The 24,113-nt window shown below is 47.4% G+C and overlaps 1 long non-coding RNA gene across 1 annotated transcript; it reads right to left on the reverse strand.

Annotated features, from left to right (window-relative positions):
* Positions 1-17,359: 17,359 nt before the first annotated feature.
* Positions 17,360-20,817, reverse strand: LOC135173475 (uncharacterized). The gene is made up of 2 exons (XR_010301346.1): positions 20,754-20,817; positions 17,360-18,045 (listed from the first exon to the last, which is right to left on the reverse strand). It is a non-coding gene; the product is annotated as an uncharacterized LOC135173475 (long non-coding RNA).
* Between the last annotated feature and the right edge of the window lie 3,296 nt (positions 20,818-24,113).

Below are 24,113 nucleotides of genomic sequence, written 5' to 3' on the forward strand. Positions count from 1 at the left end.
AAGCCAAGAATGGTGTTACATGCAGTAGCATGGGAAAATGGATAGGTTCCCAGCCATCCATGGTCAGCACATACTGCTTTCCAGTCCGAGAACGAGGTAGAGTGATGTAATCAATCTGCCATGCTTCACCATATTTGTACTTTGCCCACTGCTCACCATACAAGGGTTTCAGATGCTTGACTTAATAGAGCACAGATATCACAGTCGTGTGCAACTTGTGTTATAGCATCCATGGATATGTTGATTGCTCTATCCTATGCCCCTTGGTAGGTAGCATCTCTACCCTGATGTCCCAAGGAATCATGGGCGCATCAGGCTGAGAAGTGTTCACCTTGGTGTCCCAGTCTAAATCGAAGTTGCAATTTACATTGGTTTGAAAGACCTTGGCAGCCAAATCTGCCTGATGATTGTGCTGATGTTCCTTAGTAGCTTTACTCTCGGGCACGTGAGCATCTATGTATTGTATGCTTCCAGGGATTTTCTCTAGACGGGTAGCAATGTCCTGCCATAAGTCAGCAGCCCAAATTGGCTTTCCTTTCTGTTGCCAATGATTTCTTTTCCAGTCCTTTAGCCAACCCCATAAGGCATTGGCCACCATTCACAAATCAATATAGAGGTAAAGCATGGGCCAATTCTCATGCTCAGCCACATCAAGAACAAGTTGGATCATTTTTACCTCTGCAAACTGGCTCAATTCACCTTCTGGATGTTAGGAGGAAGTTCTTCACAAAGAGAGTGATTTGCCATTGGAGTGGGCTGCCCAGGGAGGTGGTGGATGTACCGTCCCTGGAAGTGTTCAAGAAAAGACTGGATGAGGCACTTACTGCCATGGTCTAGTTGACTGGCTAGGGCTGGGTGATATGTTGGACTGGATGATCTTGGAGGTCTCTTCCAACCTGATCGATTATATGATTCTGTGATTCTCCAGCTTTTGCTTCAGCCACTGATCACATAGGGCTCCAAATTGCAGCTCTCCCTTTTCACTTGTTTCCAACAAGGCTACAGAAATCACCAGTAGATTGAGCACAATTCCTTTCTTCTTCAGACAAATCACCATAAGCAGGAGCTTCCTTAGCCTGAGTTATTCACTTCTGTGGAGGACTTATGCAGTTTGTGCCTTCCAGCCAGTTGGTGATCATCTCCACTATGCCAGGTCATTAAAAACTCCCCATGCATTCTCACTGTGTCATGAGAGCCATCCACTTAGACCAGGTAGCATCGGTTACGTGATGTGGTGATGACCTCTTTTCTTTAAACATCCAGATCAAAACTGGTAATCTGGGAGCCAAAAGAAGTTGGGAATCTGCTCCAATTACATCAGAAGGAGCTTTTACTCCTTCATAAGCATCAAGGATCTCTTTCTCTGTTTGCATATAGTAGGCTTCTGACCCTCTATATCCTCCACTCAAGAAAACAAGTCCTTAGCCACGTGTTTCTCCTGTGGCTTTATGCCATAAGCACCAGGTTGGATCATTGTCACTTGCAGCTGTGTACAGAATGTTCTTAATATCTGGACCAGTTAGTTCAAACAGGTCCCAACCCATTGCATGAACTACTTCCTGCTTTATCTGATCAAAGGCTGCTTGTTGTTCAGGTCCCCACTGAAAATTGTTCCTCGTTTCAGTCACATCCTACAAAGGTTTTACAATTTGGCTGTATCCAGGGATGCGCAGCCTCCAAAATCCGACTGTTCCTAAGAAAGTTAACATATCCTTCTTATTTGAGGGATCTGCCATGGCGAAAATTTTATTTGCCACATCCATTGGAATGTGATGGCAACCATCATGCCAACAAATTCCCAGGAACTGGATCTCTCTAGCAGGTCCCTTCACCTTGTCTCGCTTTATGGCAAAACCTGCCTTCAGCAGAATGTCAATTATTTTGTTGCTTTTCACAAAAACTTCTTGTGCTGTATTCCCCCAGACATCAATGAACTGCAGATGCTCTGGAGCTCCACCTTTCTCCAATGCATCATGGATCACTGCATGACAGATCGTTGACCTGTGCTTCCACCCCTGGGGCAAACAGTTAAACGTATACTGAAACCCCCCTCCAGGTGAAAGCAAATTGAGGCTTCCATTCCTCTGCTATTGGGATACAGAAGAAAGCATTAGCAACATCTATGGTTGCATACCATTTGGCGTCCTTCGATTCCAGCTCATACTGGAGTTCTAACATGTCTGGCACAGCAGAACTCATGGGTGGAGCCACTTCATTTAGGCAACGAAAATCAACTGTCAATTGCCATTCTCCATTTGACTTTTGCACAGGCCATATGGGACTGTTGAAAGGTGAATGGGTTTTTTTAATGATGTCCTGGTGCTCCAGACGACGAATCAGATCATGTATGGGCACTAAAGAGTCATGGTTTGTTCTATATTGCCTATGGTGTACAGCTTGAGTGGGAATTGGCAACTCTGCCTCCTCTATATTATGCTGTCCAACAACTGCAGACTCATCTGAGAGCTCAGGCCTAGCAGACAACTTCCATCTGTCTCCAACAGCTTCTACAGCTGGTATCCCAAAGGTCTATTTAAAACCCTTGGGATCCTTGAAGCGCCCTTCTCTCAGAAAGTCAATACCCCAAATGCAAGGTGCATTTGGACCCGTTACAATGGCATGCCTTCGCCAATCACTCCCAGTCAAACTTACCTCTGCCTCCAACCTTGTCAATCCTTGAGATCCTCCTGTGATTCCAGAAATAGTAATAGACTCCATTCCTTTACAATTTGAAGGTATCAATGTATATTGAGCACTTGTATCCACTAGAGCCCTATATTTCTGAATCTTCAAGGTACCAGGCCATCTAGTATATACATTCAAGTATCTCCTATTATTTTCCTGGTCCCTGGCCTCTGCCTGGTAAGAGGCAGGGCTCCCCCAGTGTTGACCATTACAAGTACAATTGGCACAGTGTTTAATGGTATTAGCTGAATCATTGCCAGAACTCTCTGAGTCACGTGTGGAAATTGAGGAACCTACTCTTTTAGTCTTCGCACTCTGCAACTTTCTCACTCTTTTTAGGAGAAGTGAGGTAGGTTTCCCATCCTACTTATCCATGTTTTCACCAAATGGATCACGGAAGGTTACCCAGAGAGAACCACATGACTGTTGTTGTCTATTTCTGAGTGAGTTAGTTTGAGTTGGTCTTCTGGGAGGACACCTATCTCTATTGGCCAAGACATGTACCCACTCCGATGGCAAAGAGGAAAGGTCTTTGTCCTTCACTGTCACGGAAGGTAGTTTGGGAGGTCGTGGGGAAAATACGCGAAAGCTCACTTGTATAGTTCAAGTGATTTATTGCTCAAACACGGAGATCCCCCTCCCAAACTAAATCCCCCACGTGAATTCTTTTGATCTGAGGTTGTAGAATAACATTTCAGAAAATAGCAAATAAAAGAGAGTCTGTGATTTCTTTAGAGTTCTTTTGAGTCTTTAAAGTTATTCAGTCTTTAGGTGAGGAGTCCATTCTTTGGTTTACTCACGATTCAGCGGTTCAGATTAGCAGGATTTGAAGTTTGGGCGGTGTCCCTTTCTTCGTCAGGATTGGGCCCAAGCAGGTTCAGACCTCTGTGGGCCCCTTGTCGGGCAGGGCCGATCAGGAATGAGAGGTCACTGGGGCAGGAACGAGGCAGGTAGGCTAGCAAGTGAGCGAGCAGGTACCCCAATCCAGGCCGGCACACCATTTTTATAATGTTCAAAAGAGGTGTAACCCACCAGTCCAGGCTATTTTACATTATTCTTACAGATTGGCACAAAGTTATAATCAATCCACACAATTGGAGAATTTTTACCAAAACAATTTCTGAGACCATCCCAAGTTCGGCCCACACCAGGTGTTGAGCATGCATGAGAACTGCCGTTCCCCCTAACCAAAACAGTGGCCAGCGTGCCTGGGAAGCAAGACCGAATAGTTCCAAAATAATAACCAGCGTTTACTTTTTATTTGTACTAGGGAGAGACTTTCTCATGGGATTGAAGGATTGTTTTGGTTTTACGATGCTCCTGGCTCCTGGTGCTATAACTTTCACAACAGAGAGGCCTGCTAAGGGCTTCTGTTACTCTCCATGACATTCACCAACTGCAATATGGAGGTTTCAAATTCCTCCTTGAGCTGTTTCATGCCACCTTTGATCTCTTCAGCCATAGTATTTATGGCTGACACCATGACATTAAATGTAAGGCTGTCCTCCATCTGCCTCATCTGGTGAGCAAACTCACCCACAGCCAGAGGAGTTGTTTCATCATCTTTCTCCATCATTTTACTTGCCAGTGTATGGGCACAATTAGAGGGGGCAAGTTTCTTTAGGAGAGCATGGCTCACAGGTACCATAAATTAGCTCTTTTATGGCCATCTCTCACAATCACTGAACCCCCTGTTCAACTGTATTCCAGCGTGAAGATCTCCAGGCTAAATCATCCCTGTTGGGGTACCGCAGTACCACAGCTGTCAGTACGCGTGACCAGAGGTTAGAATTGCCACCAAGATGTCATAAGTGCTTATCTATGCCATTGTCTCTCAAGAAAGCTCCCAGCTGCCTCACTGTCTGAGGGTTTATTTCTACAGCATCTATGTCTCCATCTCAACATTTGTTTAGCCAACTCATCAACAGTTCTCATGTTTTCTGGGCATAGTCTTGTCTAATATGTCTGACCTCCTTCCTTGGCAATGGGGCTTTCTCCTCATCATCACTATCATCCATCACCTGACTATATTTTCCCTTAGCTTTATCCTTTCCATTCCTTTTACCCACAAGGGTTCTAGCCTTCATACTAGCTGATGTACCCTCTCCTGGATCCTCTTCTCTTTGCTTCATGAGTTGAGCAGACTTCTGAAGATCCTCAACTGCAGCAAAAGGCTTCCTGACAGTTCCCTCCTTGGGATTATCCTGCTCTGGTTTATCCCCATCGTCATCTGATCTATCTCACCCCCAATACTAACTTGCATTCTTTTCCTTGTTTTAATTGGAGCAAGAAGTCACCTATCCCATTTGAATCACCCTGTTCACTGCCATCTGTCTGAACTTCTTTGATTAAAGTAAATCATGTCCTAATTTGGGAGGTGCCTTCCATTGAATCATTTAGATTTGGTTTGTCTTTCTGGCTTTGTTCCTCATGTGGTGGTGGAATTGGGACTGAGGCAGAGGGATCCTTTCTCACAGTAACAGCAGCAGCCAGCTCAGCAGAGATAAGCAGGGCTAAGGCAAGAACAGCAGAACTAGCAAGTCTAATGGCATTAGTGGGTTTGCCCTCTGAGGACCCCACTGCATCCTCCTGTATTGCTTCCGATCCCTTGGTTGCAGGTGAAAGAACCTGAGCCTCAGCAGTCCCTCTAATGGTAGAGGCTCCAGTGTCAGGGACTCTCCTACAGATGAAAACGTTTGAGCTGCATTTTCCACAAACAAGTTCCTCCACTTTATCCATCCAAGGGACTTTGCCATAGCTCACATTGTCTGCAAACATATCTAGTGCCACCGCCAAAGCCCGTTGTGACTGCATGCCCACAGGGGTTCCATTGCTTCTAGCCTTACTTTCCTCCATTCTATTCAGTACGAATGAGAACCAGATAGTTTCCTGACTCCATGCTTCAGGGTCAGTGGGGTACAGGCCATGACCAACTACTTTTTCTTCTTGCAAAGGTCCCAAGAAAGGATGTTTTGCTGCTCTGCGAACAATCTGTCTGCCTGGTGTGTGGGAGAATTCTCCCACTAGCAGGACATGAGCTGGTAAACATGACAACTCATGCTGGGAAGTGTCCTTGAGCCTATGTCTGGCTCAGGAAGCCAAGCTGCAAATAATGAGCAACCCACACACACAGCTGCAGGGTGCTGAGCCTGCGAGCCCCCTGGGGTGGACACCGCAGGTTGTTTTGACACAGGGCAACCTATCTGCACCTTACACATAACTCTGAGCCAATCTGTACTGTCCACTTGTGCCAGCCCCAAACTGATTGTGCACACCTTTCCTGAGTGCTATATAAGTTGCATTGCCCTAATAAAGTTGTACTGCATTGCTAGCTGCTGAGTTGGCTGGTTGGTACCCTGATCTCACCTCTCTCCAGCCTCCCGCAGACAGCAAAATGGCACTCGAACATCGTGATTGGACTACCCTATTGCTGCGCTGCCTGAATCCTGGACCATCGAGGAGCCTCCAGGCCATGATTGAGAAAGTACTGAGCCTGGCCGTTAGGCCGTTGGGGCCCAGATAAAGGGCTGAAATGCTACTTCCTCTTCATGTGGTAAGGAGCTAGCAGAGACGGGAGGGATCGGACACTAGGACACCTTCTGGTGGGGAAAGCCATAAAGAAACAAGCCATCCACCCTATTGGAAAAGCCATTTCCAAGCGCCCACTGCTGGTGGGGAAAGCCGTCAAGCCAGTTTAAAATTGCTATGGATTCAGAAGTGGCTCTCTCTTTCTTATTAAGCTTTTTTAGAAAAACAGAAAGACAGGGGGAACATGGAAGTCGGTGGCAGGTCTCTATCGCCGCCGCACATAACCGGGGTCCGTCCCAGCTGCTTAGTAATGGTGGCTGGCAAAAGCAACAGGAACTTTCTCAGTTTAAACTGTTTCTCAGAACTACTACAGCCCTGCGTACCAACTGATTTGCTGAGCACCGCTAAAGATCTGCTCATGTACCTTGCTGAGGATCCTGTGCCATCTGGGGGTGCAGCCCCACGCTGCCCCCCCTGCCTCTCACCGATCATGTGTGCAGGTGGACTCTGGGTGATGGGGGTTGGGAGAGAGGCTGAGCGGTGAGCCTACTGGGAGTGCAGTCCCGTCCCTCTTGGCCCGAGGAGTCTCGGAGATTGGCGGAGCCTTGGAGATCGGTGAAGCACTCACCGCACCTCCTCACCCCTTCCCCTGCACCTGCTGGGGCAGCATGCTCACCGCCTACCTTCCTCGCCCTGCCTCCCTCCCTCCTCCTTCCCCATGGGACTGGGAGGCCCCCCACCTCCCTCCGTTGGCATGTGGTGAGCATGGCTCACCTACACCCCCCCTCTCCCTGCACTTTCTCAGCAGGAGACGGGCAGATTGATTCTTAAAGTGACAGATGCGCATTTTTGTATCTTGCTGACTGTATGTCATTGATGTAAACCTTGATGATGTTTCTATCCTTTTCATTGTACTGGATCTTAGAGTTCAGGAGTTTACTGGATAGGATGTTAAATGATTACTAATTATACCAGAATTTTTAGGAGGATCTTATTCCCCCCTCTGTGCTGATTCTGAGTCTGCTGTAGTACCACATTTCTTGAATTTTTTTTGCTTTTTCTCCTATTTCCTTCATTTCCTAGATCTTTAAGTTGCTAAGATAATATACCTGAGGCTACAAGTTTGTAAGACGAGGGGACTGAGTCCAGCATCAGTAAGTTTGCAGATGACACCAAGCTAGGAGCAGGTGTGGATCTGTTGAAAAGCAGGAGAGACCTGCAGAGGGACCTAGACGGGCTGGATGGGTGGGCAGAGGCCAATGGGATGGGATTTAACAAGGCCAAGTGCAGGGTTCTGCACTTTGGCCACAACAGCCCCAAACAGCACTACTGGAGAGCAGCCAGGAGGAAAGGGACCTGGGGGTACTGGTAGATAGTAGGCTGAAGATGAGGCAGCAGTGTGGCCAGGTGTCCAAGAGAGCCAATGGCATCGTGGCCTACATCAGGAACAGTGTGGCCAGCAGGACAAGGGAGGTTATTCTTCCCCTGTACTCAGCACTGGTCAGACCACACCTTGAGTCCTGTGTCCAGTTCTGGGCCCCTCAATTCAAAAAAGATGTTGAGGTGCTGGAACATGTCCAGAGAAGGGCAACAAGGCTGTTGAGGGGCCTGGAGCACAAATCCTATGAGGAGAGGTTGAGGGAGCTGGGCCTGTTTAGCCTGGAGAAGAGGAGGCTCAGGGGTGATCTTATTACTGTCTACAACTACATGAAGGGACATTGTAGCCAGGTGGGGGCTGATCTCTTCTCCCAGGTAACCGGCAATAGAACAAGGAGACACAGTCTCAAGTTGTGCCAGGGTAGGTATAGGCTGGATATTAGGAAGAAGTTCTTCACAGAGAGAGTGATTTCCCATTGGAATGGGCTGCCCAGGGAGGTGGTGGAGGCACTGTCCCTGGCAGTGTTCAAGAAAAGACTGGATGAGGCACTTAGTGCCATGGTCTAGTTGATTGGATAGGGCTGGGTGATAGGTTGGACTGGATGATCTTGGAGGTCTCTTCCAACCTGGTTGATTCTATGATTCTATGAATTGTAGGATTTTAGCATATAGGAATGTAATAGATTTTTTTAATTATTTTTCTGTATATTTTGATACCATTAGGATGATTAAAAAAAAAAAAAAAAAGAAGGCGGAAAAGGGGGATAGAAAGGGGGATAGAAAGAGAAGGAAGGAGGTATAAAGAAAGTCTGCAGTTTCTCTAGTCACATCATACACACAAAATCAATGGATTTGTTAGCCCAGACACTGAATATGTTTGCATGTGTTTTTGTACTTGCTTGTGTTTTATCAAAGAGAGTAATTTCCCATTGGAATGGGCTGCCCAGGGAGGTGGTGGAGGCACCGTCCCTGGGGGTCTTCAAGAAAAGACTGGATGAGGCACGTGGTGCCATGGTCTAGTTGACTGGATAGGGCTGGGTGATAGGTTGGACTGGATGATCTTGGAGGTCTCTTCCAACCTGGTTGATTCTATGATTCTATGATTTATGTTCACAGGCCTTAGATGGAGACCAGCTTGTTATGACCAGCCTGTCATGGATGGACCTCTCCATCCCCCATGGCATCTCTGCCTCTGATCATTATTGCACAGTGCTCCACAGAGCCCAGGGAAGTGGACGGGGCCGGCACTCAGCCATCGGTGCCATTACGCCCCACCTCTGCCTCCACAGAATTACTGGATGCACCTACAGCAGCAGGACATGCAGATGCAGGTGCTGCTAGACCAAATGGAAAGGATAGACAAGGACTCCTCCAAGCAGGCAGTTAAGGAAGCGTATAAAAAGGCCCACCAGTCAATCATTGAAGGCCTGTGCAATGTAGAACAGCAGATTTTTGGACCTGCTGATACCAGTCCATCTCTCTCCCCCAAGATAAAGGTCTCACTTCTGTGGCAGAAGATTTAGAGGAGAAGGAGAGATGCCAGAGGGGCTGGATAAGACAGTGCCTGGGCTTGGGAGAAATTGCTCTGACACAAGCTGATCAGTATATACAAAGAAGATTTGGTTCAGGTATCTTGGAGGAAGACCTCAAAGCATGGGATGAGTGGAAAGCTTTACAACAACCAGCAGGTTCAGCAGACTCCACAACATCGTGGTTTTCCCTCTGACCAAAGAGAAGGGATGACACAAGTGTCTCCAAAGATGAGCCATCTACGTTGCCTCCACAAGGCCTTGGGGCTGATGGGGCTGATCTTCCCAGAGATCCAAACTTCAATATGGGCCAACAGTGGAAAAGGATAATACATAATGCAGTTATTGAAGGACAGATACTGCCTGCAAGTCTCACTGCTCTTCCAGTCATCATTTGTTGGAGAGATTCTTGCTTGCAGAGGACACAAAACGATAAACATGAGCAACCCATGCTGGGAGCGTCCTTGAGTCCATCTTGGGAGTTAAGATACCAGGCACTGGGTAGCACCCCCCACATGCAGCTGCAGGGGGTGGAGTGCCAGCTGCAGATGGGCACAGTTAGTCAGCCCCAGAGGCTGACCCTCAGATTGTTATGCTATATTACCCTACCCATGCCGCACGTGCAACCCTGTACCCTCTATATGTGGAGCACGCCTCTTGCAAGAAAGCATGTAAGTCTCTGCATCATGGAAATAAAGCGGACTATGACCATCTAACCATATTGGTGAACAAAGAGTCGTTTTACCCAGGTGCTCCACCGGTGATAATCATTCAATGGGATCAGCGAACATGGACTCCCCTACTGGAAAGTTGTTTCCAGCATCCAGAAATTAGTGATGGCCTATGTCTATGAGAACAAACAGGTGTTATCATTGATGACATCCTTTTTCAACAGCCAGACTCTCCTGCCCATCAATGTCAGGGCCATAATGAAGATGATTCTAACAACATCCACCTTCTTGGTTTTTAAAGACAAGTGGTGAGACAAATGTAAGGTCACCATACAGAACAATTTAAACAACCCACAGATGACCCCCTGCGATATGCCTCTCTTGATCAGTTAATAGGGACTGGACATATTTAGATGGAGCAACACAGTCTGTAATGCATCCTCGAATTATCCAACAGGCTCAGGCCTTGGTCTTGGCAGCTTTCAAAGAGGTTCCACAAATGGAAAGACCAGCATATCCCTACGCCCATGTTAGGCAAGCAGAAAATGAGCCATACGCCATATTTGTTGATCATTTATGAGAAGCACTTGATGCTGTACCAAATTTGGACCCTGATGTGAAATCAGCAGTGGGAAAGGACTTGGCTTTTCAGAATACCAATGCAAGGTGTCAACAAGTCCTTGATTCTCTTCCCAGAGGACTGCTCATGTCTGAAATGATTAAGGCATGTTCCAGAGTGCCATGGCTGGAAGAGGAGAAAGAACCTCCTGTGCTGCAAGCTTGCATTCATTGCTCCTTGTCCTGTCACAGGCAGCAAGTGAGAGGAGTCTGTCTCCCCCACTTGATGACACCCAGTCTTCAGATATTTATAGACATTTATTGAATCCCTCTCAGTCTTCTCTTTTCCAGACTAAAAAGTCCTAGTTCCCTCAGCCTCTCCTCATAAAATATGTGCTCCAATCCTCTAATCATCCTTGTAGTCCTCCACTGGACCGTGTTCCTATTAAACTGGTTCTATACACATGTGTATATGAGTGTGTTTATATATATAGCCCTGAATTAGTGAAAAAGCAAATTTTCCATTTAATTTTCCATTTTGAATAGATTTTAGCTCTTTTAACTTATTTTCAATGCATACGTCACTGAAATAAAGTTATAGTCTATGAAAGCATAAATGCTGGCATAATTTAATCTAATTCAGGATGCTTTAGAATTATATATAATGTAAAGATCCCACTGGGGAATACATACTTTTTCGTGTGGACTCCATCACTTACAAGAAGGAGGTAGAACTGCTTGGATAGTGTAGAAATCCAACTTCTTTCTCCTTGGTGGGACCTTCACAGACAGGATTTAGGGAGAGGTTTAGCAAGACAGAGCTTGAGGTGCATAAAATGCAAATCTCACTAGTATTTCACTCAGGGAGTGTTGGTGTCCTGTTTGGTGTTCACTAGGTTGCCCTGTAGTGGAGGCAGGCAATTAATGTTGCCAAGTTAGGAATTATAAAATAGAGATTTTTTTTTTCATGGAATCCTGCCCCCAAAGTATATATAAAAATTAGTTTAGGTTTGTTTACAGGTTCAGTTTAATCGAGAAGTTCTTCCATGAAGGGTATTATAGACAAATTTTGAGATTTAGGAAGTCAGGAAATGGAAAAGGCTAAGCTATAAACACAGCTTTACCCCACTATCAGTCAGGCTGAGCAAAAGATTAAGAAAACAGCAGGTGTTACTCGCAGAGGTGAGATAGTATTCAACAGTGATCTCTTACTGGATTCCTCTCCAGAAGCAGCCTTCTGACACTGCAGGCAATATTCAATAGCATATGTCCAAGCACTAGAATCCCAAGGCAAGTGGCAGAGCCACCAAACTCAGAAATGTCTCAAGCACTTCTTCCACGAGAGAGATGATCATGGAACAATACCGTCTCAAAAATGGCAGGGGAGAGCCAAACAGCCAGGAAATTGGCTGCTGATATGGTCCAAGAATAGTCAGCCTGAGTATAGTATCAATGGCAGATCTCTTACAAAGTACTCAGGGTTTGCCAAGCTTGCAATTTTGCAAGGAAGGGGGCAGAAGTGGGGAGAACAATCCAAAGGCAGAGATGGTACTAAACCAAGAGCTGTGCAAAAAGGTAGGAACAGTCCAAAAGTGGGGATGGTCCAGTCACGTCAGGAACCTGTCCTGTCAGGCACTCTGTCTCGTTTCTGATTTAAATTTCCAGAGACTCAGATAAATTTGATTGAACCAATAACAATTTTATAAAGTGCCCTTCTCTCTTCTCCTTCTTTCCCAAAATAAAGGGATTAGATGGAGAGAGAGAGAGGAGTAAGCACACCCAAATAAATGAATCTCACTCGATTTGGAAGTTAAAAAGGAAAAGTTTAACAATGACTTAAAAGAGGTGTCTGAGGTAGGGAAGTTACAAAGGATATAGGGAAGGGAAAGCAAGTACAAAATGTATAAATGCAACCTGATTCTGATGGTGATGGCAATGGCCATATGGTGAAACAAAGAGAAACCAGGAACAGATGGCAATGCTGGTATGCAGGGAGCAGGGAATGCAGAGGGAGATGCAGAGCATGAGAAACAGGAAATCCCCCCCCTGCTTTTATGGGACAGGAAGGGCTAACCATCACCTGGTGGTGTTCAGACTCACCCCTGGGAAGTGGTCAAGACCACCTAGAGTCAGGTTCAGGGTTACTCCCCCTGCAGGGTTAACCCTATACATTCCACTCCTTGGTTAGATCATTTCCATCTTCCTTCAAACAGTCTCCTTTTCCAAAGATAGGAAAATGTGTCCATGGATTAAGAGTTCTTAAAGTCCTTCTTGGTCCCCGGCTGTATCCCAAGGCAATGTGCTTCTCCAGTGCAGGTTGGTGAGGTGAGGTGTGAAGCAGGACAGGAAAATGGAAGAAGAAATCAGTGAAACAGTGTTGGGAAACACGTTCGGTGGAGCGCTATGGGAAGATGACTCTTTGTTCACCAATATGGTTAGATGGTCAAATCCCCTTTATTTCCGTGATACAGTGACTTATATGCATTCTAGCAAGAGGCGTGCTCAGCTTAAGATTGGTTACAGTCAGAGGGTCCAGAGTTACATGTAAGGTGTGCATAGGTTAACTTATCACAACATTCTAAGGGTCAGCCTTCCAGACCACCCACTCCAGTCCCCTTGGTTATCTAGTCTCTGCCCACTGCAGCTGTGTGTGGGGTGCTCAGTTGTTTACATCTCGATTTCCTAGCCTCGCTGGGAACCAAGGACGTTCTCAGCGCCAGTTACCCATGTTTATGACTTTATGTCCTCGACTGGCGAGAAATTCTTCCACAATTCCTCTTTTTCTTTTTGAGCAACCCACACCTGGCTAACTATCTTAGTTAAGCTCTTCTTAACGCAAGCAAAGACAATACAAGCGCATAGCAAAATTATTATGAAAATAACAAATAGCTGTAAGCCTTCTCCTAATAAGCTGCTTAACCACCCCGGGATTGTCCCAAACAGGTTCTGCAACCAGTCATCAAAAGTCGATATTTCCTTTTCGATCTTGTCATATGACCTTTCAACCAGGTTATACTCTTGTGAATGGACTCACCATGATCTGATAAATTCAAACAACACATCCCTTCGAAGTCCTGGCAGCCATGTCCTTGGGCTAGCAAAAGAAAATCAACGGTTGCTCGATTTTGCAATAGGGCATGACGAAGGCTATTTTGATCAACCAATAGTCGTCTTAAAACCTTTGTGGTGAAGTTGGCTTGTTTTGCTGACCAACACGTGAGTCTCTCTAGCTGTACTAATGCTTTTCTAGCTGCTCCTCCTGGTAGAAATACAGCTAAGGCAACACGAGCAGCTGTGGATAACAATTGAACGTTGTCATTGCAATTAGGACTCAATTTTAAAGATCGCTTAGACCGGTGTCGGGCTAGGTCCCTGAGCTGACTAAGATGAGGGGCAAACATTGTCAGTTTACCCAGATAACATGGACCTCCATAAACGTTCTTTGGTATGCCTTGCCAGGCTCTATCAACACAAATAAGGAACACACCAGTGGGAAGTGCCTTGGCGGTTCTGTTGTTCCACAACAGATGACCTCGGCCCCTTCTTGATGCTTTAACACCACAACGCCAATTGTTTGCTCCAAAAGCACCTAAGGGTCTAACATGGGCCTTGTCACTGTCATTTGAACCGCAGTGTCCACCCTCATTGCTAAGGAAGTTATCATAGGCTGTTTAACACAGGGGTGAATGGTGCAGCTACAAATCAACAGTGGTACAATCAAAGGAATAAACCTGTTAGAGCTTTCATCAGTAGCATTAGTCTGGCAAGCTAACAACCCAAGCTTAGCTAACAATCCCAAAAGCTATTTCTGCAAGCGACAGTAAGTCATTCGTTCAGAAACCCAAAAGTGCAGACGAACATCACAGTCACAGGAGAGTGCAGGTGTGCCATGTCTGCGCTGGCTCTGTGTGGCAGTCGACGCTGCAGACTCGCAGATCACTCAGCTGTCGAGTATTCTTCTCAGACTCCCATAGTTCTGGGTTCACTTGATGTTCTCATTACACTCCTTAGCTATGAGCTGTGTCTGACTATTGTGCTTAAGAACTACAGACCTCTAAATACAATACAAAGATATGCCCCAGATGTTACTATCAGTCTATTCTACTTAGGCCTTTTCCCACAGTTCTTCATCTGCTTTTAGAATTTAGGGCAATGTTTTTTTATCTCTTGCAGGGCCCTTGCAAGAGAAAAAAGTCACATTGCCATCTTATGCCAATTTGAGTGGGCTTTGGCCTTTACAAAGCTGTCAAACTGAACCTATTCCATTAAACCACAATCACTGAAAACTCATGAAAGTACCCAAATTCGTTAGCCATGGTTCAAACCTTAAATATCCATACAAATACAATCATCATGTCAGTGCTTCTTTCAAGTCCTTTCACAGTTCTGCCATCTGAGCAAGACTTCTGCTCACTTTAGGGAAAAAACAGGTTGGTCATAATCAGGTTGGTCTTCATCAAGGCCTGTGAAGATAAATGGTCAAACACAAGCAGACACAAGAACAAATGCAGACACATCGATTGCCTAGGCTAGCAGATCCACTGGCCTAGTCTGTATGCTGTGATTAGAAAAATCCCGAAAAGGAAAAGATTTCTTCTGCTATCCTACTGTCCTCTAACCCATATTCCCCTTTTCAATAATGCCTAAATATACCCAAGAAAAACATCCCATAACATCCTTATGTCCTAACTTCCCAAAACAACGAACCCTTAGTCTTAACTTATCTTACTCTAAGAATCTATCAGCTATAGGAACTTCAAGAAAAGCAAAGAAAATCCAAGAAGATAACAATACCATGGCATTCTCAGAAAAGGGAAAAGTCAGAATTGTCACAAGGCTCATTTCAAGCAATTAGCAGCTGTTAGAGTAAACTTCTATGCTAGTCCTGTCTTTATCTATTATTGGGGGAAGGAGCTGACTGGCATTAGCCTACAAGCTCTATCATTCCCTGCTCCTAGTCCAGAATCTGGTTAGTGACTTGCAATGTGGATCTCAGTGCCTACACCCTGGCTGTGAGAGGCAATGCATCTGAGTTCTAGTCTGTCCTGCTTGGTGCCTTCTGTGTCTGTATAAGTTTCCACCCATGGTCAGTGGCATTGGCATCTCTGCTATGTCCTAGCAATCTCCCTCTTTTTCTTTTTGCCACTGAGCAGTGGGTGCAAAAGTCATTGTTGCGTAGTCTGTAGAAAGAATTAACCGATAAGGCGATGGTAAATACCCCAGTCAGGAACTACTAGCTATCATTTCGAATGCAAATTGTTATCATCAGGTGACTAAAAAATACACCTGTGCGTGTTCATGCCTGTAACAGGGGCAAAAATGGTCCTAAGTCGTCCTTGTCATTCTTGCTACCATTTCCATAAACTTTCTGACATCTGTCTTCAGTAGCATAGTATCACAGTACCATCAGGGTTGGAAGAGACCTCATAGGTCATCAAGTCCAACCCTTCACCACGGGGCTCAAGGTCAGACCATGGCACCAAGCGCCACGTCCAACATTGCCTTGAACAGCTCCAGGGCACCAGGGACGGCGACTCTACCACCTCCCCGGGGAGCCCGTTCCAGTATCCAATCAGTCTCCCAGTGAAGAGCTCTCTCCTCACATCTGGCAGTGTCTAAACAGCTTCGAGGCTTCGCTGCCTCCTAGCAAGGAAAAAAAAATCCGTAAAAGAAACAACGGGCGGGGGGGGAAACGGGGCCCCGCGGGCCCTCCACAGGTGGCTAGAGGGGGGGGAGGAGGAGGGGGAGGAGGCCAGCAGCCGCAGCGCCGCTCTTGTCCTTGGCCCTCCATCTCGCCCAACCCCCAGCTGTTTCAGGTCAGCCACCACTTGGTGTTTTCATCCTTCTCCCATCCCACTACCAATCCTTGGTACACAACATGAAATCTACCCTGAAAACTTCCAAACTGCCGTCTGTCCTCTCAGACTCTTCAAGACAGAGAAAAAAGGCAGAGGTGAAGCTGTGAGCTATGGAACAGCTAATCTCCCTGTAGCTATACAAACGCAAATTGACTAAACTCCGAAACGACCCAAGGAAACCCACAAACTCTTCCCACCCCACCGACCCCTCAGCATCCCCCTCAGTCCCCCAGCTGTTGAAGACTCGCGGGAGACCCCTCGGCTTTGGGACGAGGTCCGTTGGAGATGGGCGGGCGTGCGGCGGTGAAGGGGGTGGATCTGAAGACTGTTCCGCCAAGCCGCGGGAAAGGGAGGGTCCCGAGCCGTCCGGTGCGGTCGCGTCTGCCGTCGGTCCATTCTCTCTTTACCGTCCGTTCCTCTGTACCTTCAGTAACGTCTTTTACCGGCTGAAAACTAAAAGTCGGTGTCCTGTATCGCATGCAGCCATCCGTGGGGACGCGCGGGCTACAGCGGCAGATTCGACACAGTACACACCGCGGCAGGCAGCCGCCCTCCGCGCGGCAGGGCCGAAAACTTTTCCAAGCTGAGAAGCGATTGTAACTGGCTGCCGGCGGGTCGCTGCGGGCAGTCGCCATCATGGGTGTGTCAGTGAGTCGCTACGGGCAGCCGCGACAACTCAGTCCCAAGCGCGTCTCTCCGACCTCCTGCTGCACTTCGATCTTAAAATCACGGGAGGCTTTTTACTCGCATGACCCTGCGCATACGCCCGGGCCAGCAGCTCTCAGAGCTCAGTGTCCGGCGAACTTCTCTCACGAGATAAATACGCCAGCAAACGCAGTGCCCCAGCAAATCCACTGTGGGCCTTACCTGCCTTACACACGGGCTGTTCACTCCGGAAATGAACGTCCAGACTACTGCCACCTCGGGGCAGCGCCACCCGGCCCAGCGGCACCGAATGACGCTTACTCTCTCCGATACGGAGAACGTCCCACAAGTTGATCAGACCCCTCTGTCTTCGGGCCAACCCTCCGGCCCCCAACGCAGTCTCACCTGCGGCCGGCTTGTGTCCTGACTCCTCTGTTCGAGCGCCAGATGTTGGGAATCACGTTCGGTGGAGCGCTATGGGAAGATGACTCTTTGTTCACCAATATGGTTAGATGGTCAAATCCCCTTTATTTCCATGATACAGTGACTTATATGCATTCTAGCAAGAGGCGTGCTCAGCTTAAGATTGGTTACAGTCAGAGGGTCCAGAGTTACATGTAAGGTGTGCATAGGTTAACTTATCACAACATTCTAAGGGTCAGCCTTCCAGACCACCCACTCCAGCCCCCTTGGTTATCTAGTCTCTGCCCACTGCAGCTGTGTGTGGGGTGCTCAGTTGTTTACATCTCGATTTCCTAGCCTCGCTGGGAACCAAGGACGTTCTCAGCGCCAGTTACCCATGTTTATGACTTTATGTCCTCGACTGGTGAGAAATTCTTCCACAAAACAGGAACAGTTCTTGTGGGAACTCAGAAAAAAGTCTTTTCCCTCTGGGAAGAAAACATCAGGAACAGTCTTTTGGCTGTAGGGCATCAGGGAAAAACAGGTGTAGGTGAGATGGTTGTATACATACTCTCGTGGGAAATCAGGAACAGTCTTTCTATGCAGGGCATCAATGCAGAATCTCGTGCAGGGTTCTGTTGGACGCCTTGTTGTGACAATGTAGAACTCCTCTGGATCACTGCTTGTGTGGTGTACATTATGTTGGATGCCTTGTTGTGTTGTGATGCTGTAGAACTTCTCTGGATAGCTGCTCGTGTGGATTCTGTTGGATGTGTTGTGGTGAGGCTGCAACTAGAAAAAAAAAAACTTATAAGCACTTATAAACTATAATACAATTATTATACAACTATGATACAAATATTACACAACTATAATACAAGATTACATGGAACCAACTCTGAGATATAGATCTTTTCAGATAAAGTGAGGTTTCTCTGACACTCTCAATAATACCTGTTTCAAGCATTACCCAGTATGTGTAACCAGGACCCTCTGCAGATCATAGAATCATAGAATCATAGAATCATAGAATCATAGAATCATAGAATCATAGAATCAACCAGGTTGGAAGAGACCTCCAAGATCATCCAGTCCAACCTATCCCCCAGCCCTATCCAATCAACTAGACCATGGCACTAAGTGCCTCATCCAGGCTTTTCATGAAGACCTCCAGGGACGGTGCCTCCACCACCTCTCTGGGCAGCCCATTCCAATGACAAATCACTCTCTCTGGCAAGAACTTCCTCCTAACATCTAGCCTATACCTACCCTGGCACAACTTGAGACTGTGTCCTCTTGTTCTATTGCTGGTTGCCTGGGAGAAGAGCCCACCACCCACCTGGCTACAATGTCCCTTCAGGTAGTTGTAGACAGTAATAAGATCACCCCTGAGCCTCCTCCAGGCTAAACAGACCCAGATCCCTCTGCCTCTCCTCATAGGGTTTGTGTTCCAGGCCCCTCAACAGCCTTGTTGCCCTTCTCTGGACATGCTCCAGCACCTCAACATCTTTCTTGAATTGAGGGGCCCAGAACTGGACACATGACTCAAGGTGTGGTCTGACCAGTGTTGAGTACAGGGGAAGAATAACCTCCCTTGTCCTACTGGCCACACTGTTCCTGATGCAGGCCACGATGCCATTGGCTCTCTTGGACACCTGGCCACACTGCTGCCTCATCTTCAGCCTACTATCTACCAGTACCCCCAGGTCCCTTTCCTCCTGGCTGCTCTCCAGCCATTCAGTCCCCAGCCTGTAGTGCTGTTTGGGGCTGTTGTGGCCAAAGTGCAGAACCCTGCACTTGGCCTTGTTAAATCCCATCCCATTGGCCTCTGCCCACCCATCCAGCCTGTCCAGGTCCCTCTGCAGGGCTCTCCTACCTTCCAACAGATCCACACCTGCTCCTAGCTTGGTGTCATCTGCAAACTTACTGATGCTGGACTCAATCCCCTCATCCAGATCATCAATAAAGATATTGAACAGGACTGGGCCCAGCACTGATCCTTGGGGAACACCACTAGCGACTGGCTGCCAACTGGATGTAGCACCACTCACCACCACCATCTGGGCTTTACCACCCCTTTAATAGGTTTGCCCCCAGAAGCAGGAGCAACCCACACAGTTATCCCCAGTAGATTCCTTTCACAGACTACAGGAACTCCATCTCCCTCAACTACGGGTAGTAGGGTAGACTGAGCAGGACCAGCTCTGTTGACTGATCCCCTGCTGTTCACCAGCCAGGTGGCTTCTGCTAGGTGTCTCACCCAGTTTTTGAAAGTTCCACCTCCCATAGATTTCAGGGTGGTTTTCAGCAGGCCATTGTGATGCTCAATCTTTCCTGCAGCTTGTGGGTAGTATGGGATGTGGTAAACCCATTCTATCCCATGCTCTTTTGCCCAGTTGCTTATGAGGTTGTTCTTGAAATGGGTCCCTTTGTCTGACTTTATTCTCTCTGGGGTACTGTGTCTCTACAGGATGTGACTCTGCAGACCCAGAATGGTGTTACAGACAGTAGCTTGAGGTACTGGGTAGGTTTCCAGCCACGCCATGCTTCCCTCCACCAGGGTTAACACATACTGTTTGCCACTGCAAGACAGAGGCAGTGTGATGTAATCGATCTACTAGACCTCCCCATACTTGTATTTTGACCATCGTCCTCCATATCATAAAGGCTTCACATGCTTAGCTTGCTTTATGACAGCACAGATGTCACATTCATGGATAACCTGAGCTATGGCATTCATGGATATGTCCATGGACCTGTCTTGGGCCCATTGGTATGTGGCATCTCTTCCTTGATGGCCAGAAGAGTCATGTGCCCACCAAGCTAAGAACAGTTCACCTCTGTGTTTCCAGTCCAGGTCTATCTGGGAGATGTGGGTAACCAAGTCAGCTTGGTGATTGTGCTGTTGCTCTTCAGTGGCTCTGTTCTTGGGAATGTGAGCACTGATGTGTCTAATTTTAACTGGTAGCTTGTCCAGGCATGCAGAAATGTCTTGCCAGAGGTATCACAGTATCACAGTATCAACAATGTTGGAAGAGACCTCATAGATCATCAAGTCCAACTCTTTAATACAATTCTCAAGGCTAGACCATGGCACTAAATGCCACGTCCAATCTTGCCTTGAACAGCCAAAGGGACAGCGACTCCACCACCTCCCCGGGCAGCCCATTCCAGTAGCCAATGACTCTCTCAGTGAAGAACTTTCTCCTCACCTCGAGCCTAAATTTCCCCTGGCACAGCTTGAGGCTGTGTCCTCTCATTCTGGTGCTGGCCACCTGATAGAAGAGAGCAACCTCCCCCTGGCCACAACCACCCCTCAGGTAGTTGTAGACAGCAATAAGGTCAGCAGCTCAAATAGGCTTCTCCTCTCTCTGCCAGTCATTTTGCTTCCATTCCTTCAGCCACCCCCATAAGGCATTTGCTACCATCCGTGAGTCAGTGTAGATGTAGAGCACTGGCCACTGTTCTTGTTCTGCAATGTCCAGCTGGATGGCTTTTACCTCAGTATATTGACTGGATTCATCTTCTCTGTCTTTTGACTCTGCAGCTCTGTGTGTAGGGTTCCAGACAGCAGCCTTCCATCTCTGCTTGCTACCTACAAGATGGCAGGATCCATCTGTGAACAGAGCATAGGCCTTTTACTCATCAAGAATGTCACTGTATGGGGGAGCTTCCTCAGCACGGGCCACTGCCTTCTCTTCTGCTGGCTTTCCAAAATCAGTGTCCTCTGGCCAGTTGGTTATGACCTCCACAATGCCAGGGCACTGAAAGGTCCCCATCCTAGCCCTCTGAGTTACTAGAGTGTGCTAGTTTGAAACAGACTAGAATGTTTTGGTGAGAAGAACTAGATTACAGGCTGTGGAAAGAAAACAATGGTGATGTCTACTTTGCTCACAGTCTTGCTGAGATATATTGGAACAAGAAACAAAAACATTAGATAACACACACTCGGCATTCACTCTCACTGGGGCTGCCAGCTGAATGGTATCTCTCTAACCTCACCTTTCATTTTGGGCTAACCCACTTTGCTTCTTAACCTCTGGCCGAACCTCTTTTCTTTCTTGGGACTGGGGTAAGGTTGAGAGGGGTAGGAGGAAGGTGAAGGGGTGGTTGAGTGACCCTCCTGGGGACTCAGGTTTCTGGGAGGGGACTTGTGGTTCTGTATTACCTTTTTACCTTGCATATTTCTGTATATAACTGTATATACTGTAAATATCTGCTTGTATATTGTGCTAGCTGTAAATATAAGCTTCATTCATATTTCCAGAGCTGGCTGAGCCTAGTCTCAGTGATTTCTAAAGTGTGGGGAGGTGGGGAACACCCAAACCATCACATCTAGCCACCCACTTACTCCAAGTGGCATCTGTGGCATGGTGCGGAGTTGAACCCTTCCCTTTAAACATCCAAGTCAGGGCGGGAAGCCTTGGAGCTAAAAAGAGTGGTGACTTCATACCAATTACCTCAGAAGCAGCTCTAACTCCCTCACAGGCAACTAGGATTTCAATCTCTGTGAGGGTATAATTGGCCTCTGAACCTCTGTATGCCTTGCTCCAGAACCCGAGTGGGCAGCCTCGTGTTTCATCAGGAGCTTTCTGCCACAAGCTCCAGCAGGGACCATTCTCACTGGCTGCCGTGTAGAGAATGTTCTTAGTCTCTGGGCCAGTTCGAACTGGTCCCAAGGCCATGGTATGGATCACCTCTCGTTTGATCACCTGCTGCTCAGGCCCCCACTCAAACCTATTTCTCTTTCTTGTGATGTCAAAGAGGGGTTTCACAATTTGGCTGTTCCCGGGAATGTGCATTTTCCAAAAGCCCACAAACCCCAGGAAGGACTGCGTCTCCTTCTTGTTAGTGGGTTCCACCATAGTGGCTACTTTATTCACCACATCCATAGGGATGTGGCTTCGGCCGTCATGCCATCGAACTCCCAGGAACTGAATTTCTGTGGCAGACCCTTTCACTTTGCTTCTCTTAATGGCAAAACCAGCATCCAACAGGATATTAATGATCTTCTCATCCTTCTTGAAGACCTCCTCTGCTGTCTCACCCCATACAATGATGTCATCGATGAATTGCAGGTGTTCAGGAACTCCTCCCTTCTCCAGTGCAGTCTGGGTCATGCTGTGCTTTGACCCTTGAGGTAGTCTGTTCCAGTGGTACAGGATTCCTCTCCAGGTGAAGGAAAACTGCAGCCTACATTCCTCTGCAATGGGGATGGAGTAAAAGGCATTAGCAATGTCAATTGTTGTGTACCACTTGGCCTCCTTCAACACCAGTTCATATTGGAGTTCCAACATATCAGGCACAGCTGCGCTGATTGGAGGAGTCACTTTATTCAGGCTTCTGAAGTCCACAGTCAGTCTCCATTCCCCATTCTCCATCCACACTGGCCATGTCAGGCTGTTGAAGGGTGAGTGGCTCTTGTTGATGACAAGCTGCTGCTCCAGGCGACGAATCAGCTGCTGTATGGGCAGCAGGCAGCCTCTGTTGGTGTAGTATTTCCTGTGATGAACTACACGAGAAGCAATAGGTAACTTGACATCCTCCACCTTGTGGGTACCAACCACAGAAGAGTCATCTGACAAGCCAAGCATGATAGACAGCTGCTCTTTATTGTCAGTCTCTACAGCTGCTATGCCAAATGCCCACTTGTTCCCTTTTGGGTCTTTAAAATATCCTTCCTGCAGAAAGTCGATCCCCAGGATGCAAGGTGCATCAGGGCCAGTTACTATGGTGTACTTCTCCCATGCATTCCTGGTGAGGCTTATCTCAGCCTGCAACATAGTCAATTCCTGCGATCCCCTTGTAACTCCTGAGAAGGTAGTGGTTTCTGTCCCCCCTATGGCCTGGATGGTATCAGAGTGCATTGGGCACCAGTGTCTACCAAATTTCAATACTTCTTGGCTTCAGAAATGCCAGACCATTTCACAAACACATCCCAATATACTCTGTTGTCCCCATTCTCCACCTGGCTGGAGACAGGGCACCTCTAATGCTGGGCACTGTGACCACAGGAAGCACACAGACGTGACTTACTGGCCTGGCCACATCTTGGGCGACAGGATTGCCTGCGGGACACTGGAGCAACCCCTCTGCTGGAGGAGTTATTCCCTGTGTTTGACCCCTGCAGTTCCCTCAGTTTGGCCCATAGAGTTGAGGTGGGCTGGCCATGTCATTTGTCCATGTTTTCCCCATGTTCACACAGTGTTCTCCAAAGTGAGCCCCTAGGTGTCCCCTGTCCTGCTTTGGACTGGTCTCCTACGGGGAGTAGGGGGAGTACAGTGCTGTGTGTTCCTAGCTGCTGAGACCTGTACCCATTCAGAAGGTGAGGAGTAATCATCCTCTGCCTTCTGCAGTTCAGAGACAGAGGCTTTCAGCTCACTCATCTCCTGGGTAAGGGTTTCCACAGCCGAGATCAGAAACTTTCTGGAGACACTGTCTTCATACTGCCTCAGGTCACTAACAAATTCCCTGACAGCTGAAAGACTGTTGGGGTCTCTGCCCAACAGCAGCACTCTCAGTGTGTGTGTATGTGGAAGGGGCATAATGGGGCAGTTTCTTTAAGAGGGCTAGATTCATGTGGACATCATCAGGGTCCAGAGGCATTTGGCCACATTCATAGATCATCTCCTGTGCAGCCATTTGTCTCAGGTACATGATACTCTGTTCCATATTAGTCCACTTAAGGGGATGGAAGATCATGTCATCCTTGGAGGGATATCTGTATCTCACAGCTGTGAGGAGTCTGGCCCAAAGTGTGTGTGTGCCATCCTGCCTCCCCAGCTCTTTATCTACACCCCCATCCCTTGACAAAGACCCCAAATGCTTAGCCTCCCTCTGATCTAAGTCCACAGTTTCTG

The sequence above is a fragment of the Pogoniulus pusillus genome, chromosome Z, assembly GCF_015220805.1.
Source record: "Pogoniulus pusillus isolate bPogPus1 chromosome Z, bPogPus1.pri, whole genome shotgun sequence".
Taxonomy (NCBI): Eukaryota; Metazoa; Chordata; class Aves; order Piciformes; family Lybiidae; genus Pogoniulus; species Pogoniulus pusillus.